General features: G+C 36.2%; 2 pseudogenes; both read left to right on the top strand.

Moving 5' to 3' along the window:
* Positions 1–2,215: 2,215 nt before the first annotated feature.
* LOC149152010 (uncharacterized) lies at positions 2,216–3,098 on the top strand (annotated as a pseudogene).
* A 5,762-nt stretch (positions 3,099–8,860) lies between these two features.
* On the top strand, positions 8,861–10,189 carry LOC149152009 (protein RETARDED ROOT GROWTH, mitochondrial pseudogene; annotated as a pseudogene).
* The last annotated feature ends 2,184 nt before the right edge of the window (positions 10,190–12,373 follow it).

Raw genomic sequence — 12,373 nt, 5'->3', positions numbered from 1 at the left:
CCTCGAGCTGCTGAAGTTATTTTTAACACAATATGATAAGATTGATTGGTAATTGGGTTTTAGGTTTTGGTGTTGAGGGTCTCTTTGCATACTCTATAGTAATGTCCAACGCAACCATCCTTTGGGATGTCTTAAAGATACATTTCATTACCTTTATTCTCAGGTTTCACAAAAGTAACATTTATGGGTTTTGGGGTTTGGAGAGTAGTTTTTCCTTTATCTGGATTTCTTGTCTCTAATCTAATCACTTTCGTCAAAGTCCCCCAAAATGGTTTCTGCAATTTTTCTTTATTCATCATCTCCAAAATGGTTTTGCAAAATTTCTTTATTGTTAGAATTTTCTCATGCTCTGCACCTTAACTAAAGATTTCTAAGTTAGAGACGTTGAAATCACTCTAATATTCCAGAGCAAGAACCTAAACTTCAAACCCTAAGAAAACAAAACAATAAAATTATAAATTACTTTCAATTTACAATATTAAATTACCCCAAAAAAAAAAAAGAGAGAACCTACCGATTTAACAATGGGATGATATTGCAAATATTTGTTAACCTAAACTTGTACCTAAAGTTGGTCTTTTAAATAGAGCATATTCCAAACTCTTTTTGCAAGTTGATTCCAATTACCAAAATTCTATAGACCGGAGTTGGTAATAGGAGTTGTTTTCATATTGTTTATATCTTTTCACACTACAAACATATGGGAGAGATAAATGAAACTGATATCCCAACACCAATAATATAATTTGAAGCCAGTATCCTATATTTCTTTTATGGTAACACCAGCAGGTTCAGGGGACATCCAAAGGGAAAATGATCACGCTACAGGCTACAACTACACCCTTGAGTTTCTATGAATCTTCTTCAAGGTAGTTGATATTTCCTCTCCAATAATTTGGCTTTGTTATGCATATTATCAATGAAACTAGAACTTTCATTCCCACTTAGCCCATTTTCAAAAAATTTCTCTCCTTTTGATTTCACTAGCTCAAAATCTACCACTCTGGAAACCATCCCTTTCAAAGTATTCTTAATGAAGAACCATCCTTTAGGACATGGGACCAACCAACTCGTCCTATAGTAGTTTTCATTCTGCCAAAGTTAAATAAGGAGTATTTAGCAATAAGTATTATCTTCCTGTAAAGTGTGTTACAATGTTAAAATTGTGCATCTAAGTGTATTTCGTATAGATAGGTTGAATGTACCATGTGCAGGTTCGATCGAGGCTTTGTGAAGTTCAGAGTATTTGGTATACTTATTATGAACAGGTTATTCTGAAGGTTTTCAATTGAAAGAATTAAGAAACCGAGCATTGCAGGGAAGATTTCTGAGCTGATGCCAAGGAAAAAATGATTTGGAGGAGTTAAGCCAAAATGTCGAGTATCGAATCACTCCTACGTGCACTAATAAATTTGAGTTAGTTACACTTGACCCTAAGATAGGACGAATATTGTAATTGATGGTTCTCAAGTCCGGGCACTTGCTGGTGTTCATTCAGAATTTGGCTAATCCATGCTTGTATATTTATAACTGCTCGCACATGAGTTCAAGGTTATATGGCATAAATCCTATTCGAAGATTTAGGAGGGGTTATGATTTATTTTCTTTTGAGGAAGATACTCGATTTTTAGCCCTATATGATAAGCTAACCTCTAAGGTTGCAGTACACAAGTTTGATGATTCTTTCCGCAAATTATATTGGACAGGGGTAGATGTGGATCTCCATAAATTTTTGGCATGGGAACCGTAACTTGGATGCATCTGATACCAGGAAAAAGGGAATTGATCCTGATTGATGATACAAACAGGGTTAGGGTGGTGGAACTCCATCAGCAACTGATGATGAAACCTAGGCTACTAATTCTTCCTTCACCTGCTTCAGTAGCTCTTGTTTCTGTGGATGGATCATTTTTATTTGTCTTTGGCAAGTCAGACAACAATGAGGAAGTAGTAGAAGATATTGACTTTTCTGTCGTGGTGGAGATATATGTCTTGGTTGATGTCATGAGCTACTTGAGGACCATTCCCCTAAACAAAAGAGTCAGATATTTCAGAGAGCTTCAAGATTGGAATCTTGTTAATGTTTCCTTATGTAATTTTATGGGTAAAATTTCAACCTGAAGAACACAATTGGTTGTCGTGTTCAGTTAACTATTTTTGGCATAACATGAAGGTTGAAAAGAATTACAGATAAAAGCAATACATCTATAGACTAATGATGAAGAACAAATCAAGGAAATATTCGACAAGAGTTGGTAACCGTGAACAAATATGCCCCAGTTCTAATATGAGGTGAAAAAGAATCTTGTTATGACCAATGAAGGAAAGAAAAGTTGCAAAATTGATTACTTCCTCTGCTCGAAAGCATAGAATTTTTCATGTTTCTACTAGCCTTGTTTCTCCCAATCGTCAAAATATTGGAGGCAATAGTGCCACAGCTGTAAACGCTAATACAGAGTTGGGTGATGACATTTTTCAGGATCTGAGATTATCATTTTCTACCATTGATGACCCATACATTGAATGAAAGAAAGCACATCCATCTGTCATGGGGACAATATTTTCGCTTGTTTTTCATATGTCAAAGGATGCTAGCAGTGGAACTATAGTAACATGAACAGGTGATCAAGGTGAAATTATGGTCCATAAAAGTTAGCTGCTAAAGAAAAGAAATGAGAACAGGGATTCATGTGAAGAACATAAAAGGAGTGTAATAGATACTTCTCCAAATTCAAGTTACATATGAAAAGAAACTTTGACCAGAATTTCTACTAATGTGGTAGAAGTAGTGCAAGGGTCTGAGACAAATTCGGGTAATCTTCCTGATGATGATCTTGATGGTTCGCAAACAGCTTTTGATGTGGCTCAGAATGGCATTGAGTGGCCTCTTGATGATCAAAATGCATCATATGTTCAAAGGCATGGTTCAGAATCAGTCCAGGAAGGTTTGGTTAAGTTCAGATGGGGCATCCTTGTTTCTAGCAATGTAGCAAACTAAATTGTTGAAGTACAATGATGAGGCCAGCCAAGAATCCAGAGTTGCTGATGAAGATGATGAAATTGATTATTTTGATCCATATTTATTCATAAAGAATTAGTTTTCAAAACCAGTGGTACTGATTTGGGGTTCGCCCCAACAGTGGTGGTTATGTAAGACATCATCAGGTGTCTCATCTTGGAGAGTTTACCAAGATTATATATATATATATATATATATATATATATATATATATATATATATATATATATATATATATCTATATATATTCAAGAAACAAATTAGAAATAGAGAGAAAAGGAAGCTATAGCAATCAGTGAAACTTCATTACAAGTAACCTACTTTGATACATTGTACCTTTTTTTCTCCATAAAAGCCTAAAGAAAGTGATTAGGAACGTATGCTTGTTTTCTTTAAGTTGTGTAGAGGCTAGACCAATAATTTTACCATCATTGCAGCTTCAATGACATCAGTGAAACCAAGGAATGTTTAAACAAGCATGACCTCCTTCTAGTGTCTGTTGTATGCCAATATAGTATGTATGTCCTATAGGTGATGACATCGAGCAGCAAGGGATGTCGATGGGTCCACAAATGCTTAAAAATACAAAAATCTAGTTCCCAAAAGAGATGAGAGATGAAGACCGTTGGTAAGGTGAATGAAAAATCCTAATCATTAATGTCTGATCATCAAATCTAATCAATTTTCAATGTATTAACCTCATGTAAGTCTGTAGTTGTATTTCAGTTATCCACAAGCATACATTCCTAGGTTGATGGATTCATGTTTGAAGGGATTTTCTCCTTTAAGAGGATACATGACGAGTTCTACGGGTTCAACATTGTGAAAATCCTGAAATCACACCCCATAAACAAGCTTCGCATTAATTTTTGTATAGTCAACAAAGGTCCTAATAAATCTAAGATAAACTCATCCCGTTGTGTTCTCACGTTGGTGCTCTCATTTAGGAAGTTCTCCAAAACGTTAAGGATTAGAGAAGCAAATGCACAATCGGTCTCCACAATAGAAGACTAACATATGATGCCAAGCTATTTTCATATGCCAATTTCAAATGACATAAAAGTTGAAATTACGTCTCTATGGTGTTATACCAAAACAAATCAAGGTTATGTTGCATTAACTCCAAGAAAATGTTATGTTAGCAACCTTTGTATCATCTAGAAGATGATGATGTGTCTATATGTATGTAAGGGGACTGCTTCCAGGATACATCCAAGCTCTGCACTGCCTCCAATTTTTACCTGGATAATCTCCCAGTCAGACTCTAGTCGCCTGATAGAATAAGGACATCCGACTAGGGATAACCAACCATGGATAACCAAAAATGTATAACGAAAAAAATTTGGAAGTTAAGGGACAAATGGAGCTCTTGTGATTGATCCAGAGGATATGGACCAGGTTGGACTCCAACCTCCAGGAGGCAGAATTCGAACAGCACAAAGACTCCGATCAGAGACATCAGACCCGATATAAATGCCCTGAAGGGAGAAAAAAAAAAGGGATTCTAACATTGCTGAGTTCCCTGATGATTTTTGTGTTGTGGTCAAGATGCTAGATGAAAACAAAAAACAGGTCGACGATGAATTTCAGAGTGAAATTGAACTAATGAGCAAAATCAGGCAACCAAAACTTGTGTCTTTGTTGGGTTTCCATGTCCATGGGAAGACAAGGTTGCTAGCATACAAGCTTATGGAAAACAGTTCTTTGGAAACACACTTACATGGTCCATCTCATGGATCTACACTTACATGGCATCTACAAATGAAGGTTTCTTTGATACCGCGTGAGGTGATTTAAGATCTGAAAATAGGTGCAAGGTGGGCTTCGGATGGAAAATTTGAAGAATCTATATATTAGTATTATGAGTCCTTACAAGGGTTACAAGCTCTTGTAGCAGAATTTGGGTTTAGTGCATTTTGGGTCCAGATTTTGAACCAAAGCTTTGATACCATGTGTAAGGCCCTATCCTAGGGTCTTCTAACAAATCTATTTCTCTGGAATTTAAATGCAATAAGAGGCAATGATTTACTTTCTTACAAGACTTTTTAAACAATGAAAATTTTACCATTTACATTCTAATCCCTATAACTTATAATGAACATTTCATTTCAATAAATTTATATGAGTAATCTACAGAGGAATACCTGTACCAGTGGCTAGTGGAGATGCCTTTGAGCTGTTTCTCCTACTGAATGCTCCTCTTGACTAACCCAACTAGATTTACCTCCCAGCCAACTAGGAAATAATTCCTAGCCCAGGAAACCTCCACAGGTTCCCTAGCCCTCCAAGCCCAAGCCCAACCAGATGTAGTGTGTCCAAAATGAATAATCTAGACCAAGATGAACAATATCCTCCTATCAACAAACCCAAGAAACCTCCACGGGTTCCTTATGTCTCCAAAATCACAGAAATACTAAAATCATAGCCAACTCAAGTCACAACAACCCCAAAATCAAAGCAAGACCCCCACATCCCCTTTTCTCCCTTCCTCCTTCTCTTTTATACCCTCCCTCCCTTCTCCATCTCAATCACCTCTCATTAATGTCATTAACTTCTCCTCCATCTTTACAGTTGACTTCTCTTCTGCCAAGTAAATATGAGAGTACATTTGGAAATGTGATATGAATATAAAATTGGGAAATTAATGGGAGAGGACCATGTCTTCTCCCAAGTAAATCTGAGAGTACATTTGGGAATGTGAGATGAATATATATATTGATAATTAAATGGAGAGGACCATGTCTTCTCCCAAGTAAATGTGAGAGTACATTTGGGAATGTGAGATGTAATTAAATGGAGAGGACCATGTCTTCTCCCTAGTAAATGTGAAAGTACATTTGGGAATGTGAGACGTAATTAAATGGAGAGGACCATGTCTTCTCCTAAGCAAATGTGAAAGTACATATGGGAATGTGAGATGAATATATATAACTTGATATAATGGAAGGAGACCATATCCTACCTAAGATTCAATTTTAGAAGGCAAGTTGGGAATTTGAATAAAATAGAAATAATGAATTTATATTAGTAAATAAATTTATAGTTTCCAAAATGAAGGTATTCACCAATATTTCTCAATATTTTCAGGTAATGTAAACATTAATAAAATTTGCATGATAATATTTAAGTGGGGCATTACATTTTTCCATTGTTTCTCAATAATAAATAGGCCTTTGAGACTCATTGTAACATAGTTCAGAGGCATGTAGCCGCCACATCTCTTCTTAGAGATAAGCTACCATCGTCCGACCTATCTTATTTTCATTCTGTTTGTAAGCATAGTTCAATATTTTTCTATTAATGAAATGAAGTGTTTTTCTGCTACATCTCTGTGTTTATGATTATATGTATGTTGTTGCGTTCATGTTTAAGTTCGGATCAAGGACACTATCTTATGTTGGTCACAATGGACCACAATGGACATTAAATAAAGTCCTTCGACACAGAATGTTAACTCCACGGCTAGATTTATTCATAAATTTAGAGTAGTCATAAGGAGATATCAGAAAGCTAGCCTATTCCAATGCTTAACTAAATTTTATTTTCAGGTGCTTGGGCCAGGCCATATATCGATTTCATCAAGTTACAAACCATGCTATAACCTCCCTTATAAGAGAACCAGAGCAAGGATACAATGGAGTCTAGAAAGTGCTTACAAGAATCAAAAGGAAAACTCCTTGTTTTAATTAGTTGTTTACGATATTTTTTTTGACCTCTTTGTACAATAGATTGAAGAGACATGCTTGTGTGCAAATAAGCTAGTGGGTTAGCTCAATCAATTAAAATGAACTATTTCAAGGAGGATTTCACCATGAAATCTTCGGTTCTAGTCCAGTTAATATTCAACATTTGATCTATGGTGTGCACATCTTTCCTCTTCTAGAAAACGAGGTAGAAGAACACAGACATGCATACAAAAAGAGAAAGAAATCGAAGGAAGTGCAAGTGTCAACATGCTTGGTTTTTAGTTGTTGTACAGTCCAAATGAGGAGGCTTACATAATTCCTCCAGCAATGATGAGGTGCAAGAACTCCTCTGGCGCCAACCAATCCTGCAAAAAACAAACAAAAAATTAATATATGCTCTGAAAAAACAAACAAAACACCAACAAATAAATCCAAAAAAGATACCAACTACATAGAAAGGGACATACACGATTACCTGAACAACTGCAAACCAAAAAACTAGCAACTGCAAACCAACGAACCAAAAACATAGCAAACTTTGTAACGACCTCAGGATCATCATATATATAGACTTTTTTTTACTGAACTAATAGTTCACAAGTAGAAAATGATGAAATTAATGACTAGGTGACTAAAAAAGTTAGTCACCACAATTATTTCAAGTAAATTACTACTAAATTTGAGCAATTTTAAGTGACCAAACTAAAAATGACTAACTTAAACTACTAATTTAGTCTAGGGATAAAATATACGACTAGCTAATAAGTGACTAACTTAAATGACTAATTTAGTCTAGGATTAAAATATATGACTAGATAATAAGTGACAACATTATTTCATGACGAGACTACCCTACAAGCCACCAAATTTCTATCATATCCATGAGGTCAACAACAATTTGTGGTTCAAGATATAGCTAATTTGGAACAAACTTAGCTCTAGAGCCTAGGATTTTTTTCTGCCTCTAATGTTTATGGACAAAGAGATCAATTTCTAAAGCATGTGGGAGCCAAACTATCACCTTTCCCATGTTGACTCCCTCTATTGAACATCATGGAAAATATCCATAGATTAGTTATCCTTACTAAAACAAACATTTCATTGGAAATGATCATTAATCCTATGACATTACTACTTCACTATACTTTTTGACCACACAAAGCTTATTTTGATGTCTACCCTTCTTATTTTATGACAATACTACCCTACAAGCCACCAAATTTCTATCATATCCATGAGGTCAACACCAATTTGTGGTTCAAGATATAACTAAGTTGGAACAAACTTAGCTCTAGAAGCTATGTTATTTTTCCACCCCTAATGTTTATGGACAAAGAGATATCAATTTTCTAAAACATGTGAGAGCCAAAGTATTACCTTTCCCATGTTGACTCCCTCTATTAAACATCATAAAAAATCTCTATAAATTAATTATCCTTATTAAACCAAACATTTAATTGGAAATGATGATTGATCATTACCATGACATTAGTACTTTTCTGCACTTTTTAACCACACAAAACTTGTTTTGATATCACCATAATTCACTTTTGATAAATCAACCAAAAATCCCCTCAATTGATATTTGGTGACACAAAAACCTAAATTTTTTCATAAATTAATAATTATTTATAATAAAAATACCTCCCATTAAACAAAAGAAAAGACTCAACCTTTTATTTAATGGAATTTAATTCCCTTGATAAACACAAGAGCATTTCATTTAATTTTCATTTAAGGTTTCATGGATTTGTTTCTTTCAAATATTAAAATTGTTTATTTCCCTCCATTTGAAAGGTTTGTCCATGGGGAAGAAGGAGAAGGAAGGGCGCATTTGGAAGGATCGAGGGTCGATGCCACTTTCGGCTTAGCATGCCTGCCAGATTTGAGATCTATTCTCGAGGAGGGGCTCCCAGTGGGACTCCCAACATCCCATAATGACTTGCGGGAACAAGCATGCATCCCGTGAAACACATTCCTAACACAGTCCTTGTGTTCATGTTCCTCTTGCGCCGAAGGGTATATGCAACGAAGATCTTGCACGCATAAGAATGCATCCTGTGAAACACATTCCTAACATAGTCCTGGTACTCATGTTCGTCTTGCGTCGAAGGTTATATGTGGCTAAGAAGGCCAGCATTGCTAACCCAAAGCCATGCTTGCTTACTCTGCAAGTCTCGGATTGAGGCCAACCTTTGGCGCCTTCTCTCTCACGCATCTGGTCACATGCCGCAGGATCAAAGGGATTAAGTGCTTTAAATTCTTCACCACTGTCAGCAGTATAGGTTTGATTCATGCCTCCAATAAACAACTCCATAGATCTTATCATCTATTTCTTGCATTGAGGAAATTACAATGTCGCATGTGCAAAGTTGCAGGTTGGTCATGTCAGATTCTCGTCTTCTTTCTCGGCCACAAACGAGATCACCTAGATTCCACGGGAGAGAAGAAATTGGCCATTGAAGTGAGCCGTGAGTCCATAACTAGAGTCCAACATGAAGAACACACTAAATATATTCCCATCAAGGATTTCTTCTTTTCCACCAGTGTGGATTTGAAGAGCTTGCAGGTGGAGCATTTTTTCGACATTGTGCCCCCTGCTACACAAAATGAAAACTATGCCATACTCAAGTACAACAACACTTTACAACACCATACAACACATGTACCTGTGAACAACACTGAAGAGAGAAGGGAGTCTTGGAGAAATTTCCATTATATGGTAGTCTTCCAATATGGATATGTTGTATTGTTCAACATTGTTGATCATGAAGAAGAAGGATATTTATAAATTGCCAAAAAATATGCTTCAGGTTTACTTTATGAGGCAAGAAAGGATGATTATGATGTAGTGGAGAAGCCATCTTTGGAGACATGGATGCAAGGTGGTCCAGACTATATAGTTTTGAAGAGATTTGATATTGATGGAATTCGTATCATTGGAAGTGTGCTTGGACAAAGTATTGCTCTTGACCATTTTGTTCGACAGGTTGATGGTATGGTGGTAGAGTTTACAAATTTAAATTGAAGAATGGAAAAAACTGGCACATTTACCATGAAGCAAGAGAAACTCTTTCAACTTGTAGGAAAGGAAAATTCCAATCTCGTTGATGTAATTCTTAAACTTGGTCTTTTTGAAATGTCAGATATTGCCTGGAAAAATGCAAACTATGCACAAATTTGGGAGTATCTTCAAGATGAATATGAGCTAACCCAACGGTTTGGCAGTTTGGACTTTAAACTCAAGTTTGTAGAGCATAATGTTTGCTATTTCCTGGAAATACTGCAAAACAGAAAGTCTGACTTCTTGGAGTGGCTTATCATAATATTGATAAGTGCAGAGATAGTTATTGCTATCTATAATATTGTTCAGGAGACTGTATAACTTTGTTTGGGAGGCTGAAATATCTCCAGTATAACTCATTCATGTGATACACCACTGGTACAAGGCTGGACAGATCAAGTAAATCTTTGCCTAAAGAAATGAAGCCCATCAAATTCTTTGTGGTGGACTTCATGTGAACAGAGGAGATCGACTAAAGGCATTAATCTATCAATACAACCCTCATCTTTGTTATGGATCCTTTTCTCATTCTCGGAATCCCACTTCTGCCACTGACCAGTGGAAAACTCAAGGGTTAGAGTGGTTTCCTTTGGATTTCCTACTTCTCTGGGTTTGTGCATTTCTTTCTATAGATTTTCTAGCATATCTTCAACTACCTATTGTTTAACTTCCACATCAACATCATTGGAGCCTTTCACTATCACGGGCTATGTCTGTCTTGGTCCCCTCCAAGTTTGTAAGTATGATAAATTTTTCGTGTGTTGTTGCGGTTTCAAGCCATGTTTGATTGCAAAAGTGGACCTTGTGTGATTTGGGTCAACATTTTTTGATGATTTGATGTGGGTTTGAGCTATGGACAATTGGCCTTGTTGTTCTTTAGATGTGGGTGTGAGGTGGGATGGATGAATTTGATGTGGTTATGAGCCATGGCGAAAGACAAGCCAGTCATCAATGTTTTTGGAGTCTCACAATCTGAATCCAAAAATAGCATTATTGCACAGAATGGGGACCCTCCTATTTGATCCTCATCCTCACAACAAAACAAGAGGGAGAAATCTTCTGGAATGAGTGCCTTGAAGGATTCTTCAACTTCCAAGAATCATCCAATGGATCAAAATTCAAGTCACCTTCTCATGGCATAGCACAACATATGGAAAAGACCCACAGTAACAATAATAATAGCAACAACTATATCAACCAAAGGGATGTAGATAGGGTAGTGTTGCTTGTGAATGATTTTTAGAGCCTAGTTCCCTCTCCTAGAAGTGCCCACCAATAGGCCCTCCAACAATAGGATCTGCATCAATAGACACTCCACCAACAATCCATTAAACAACATGGAATTCAATCAGTTGGGTTGCAGGCCCCACTCAAGCCCAGCAGGCTGAGACAAACGAAGCAGACTTGGCAAGAAAAATGCATAAAGGCAGAGCCAATTGATGCTTATGAATTTCTTAATTTGGATAAAAGTATGGCAATGTGAGAAATGATTGAAATTGGTGATGGGAAGGGCGAGGAAGGGGCAAGAGAGCATGACCATGGTAGAAGACATGCATAAGGAGGAATGACTGTATACAAGTGCAGTCTCAGTCTACATTGAGGATGACCGCCAGTCATGAAGTGGTGTTTGCAGAAATTAATGCGGAGCCAACCATGAGCGATGGTGAGGAACCTACAAAGAGTGAAGGAGTCAAAATTGCATCCTGAACTACATGTAGCAGGTTTAAACTTGACCATCCTCATGTTTATTTTTTACTTTTTAGTTGCAACTTCTTCAATGGTGAATTGTTTCGAAGTTAACATTTATTTATTTTTAGGAACTAGTAGGTGCTATCCCAACACTATCCAATAGGAACATACTATTACAATGAGTAGGCTTTCATAAATATAAGGCCATTCACCTCAAAATAGACAGTTTCAACTGTGGTTTCACTGATTAATTCAGCCAACCATTCTAGTGCCTTTTGCTTATACATGGATAATAAATGCTTTTCATGGACACTATTTCATGATATTTCCTTTCATGGCTAATTTTTTCCAAAGGAGTGTCTTTGTTACTTTCTATAAAGTGTGAGTGGTGTCGCTTTGTTTCCAGATTAGTGTTACATTGTTTTTAATAAAGTGGCAGACCAAAAAAATACAGAATATGAATCTTTATTGAGATGAAGTCCGCAGCCTACCTTCACATACAATTTTCCTTACCAAAACTGAAAATGGAAATGTCCTAGGCAACTAGCCTGGCCATTCATTATTGTCTTTCCTATAAAGTATTTGCCCTTTTAAATTTTATCGATTTTCATTTTTCTTTTTTAAGGATTTTTATTGTTTCTTGGTTGCTCCGCAAGCCATATTTTTTGATACTAAGTTACTTGATAAAGCAACATTCTATTGGAAGAATGTATTTTTCCAAACTCGTTATCTCAAGTGGATCTTGATTCCTCTTTAATAGTAGACAAACATGGAAATATGCTCTTTATTTTAACATTGAATTGCCATAAACTAAATTGAATCTATTAGGCTCACTAACACACAGTTCAATACTAGATAAGATTAGATAAGGTGATTTTATTTATTTTCAATAAATGATCACAAGAGTAGCTCAAT

This window comes from Pinus tabuliformis, chromosome 9 (genome assembly GCF_031772625.1).
Source record: "Pinus tabuliformis cultivar Carrire ecotype Pingquan chromosome 9, CPIR1, whole genome shotgun sequence".
NCBI lineage: Eukaryota > Viridiplantae > Streptophyta > Pinopsida > Pinales > Pinaceae > Pinus > Pinus tabuliformis.
Note: the sequence above shows the minus strand (reverse complement) of the source record. Positions and strands in the feature narration are given on the sequence as shown.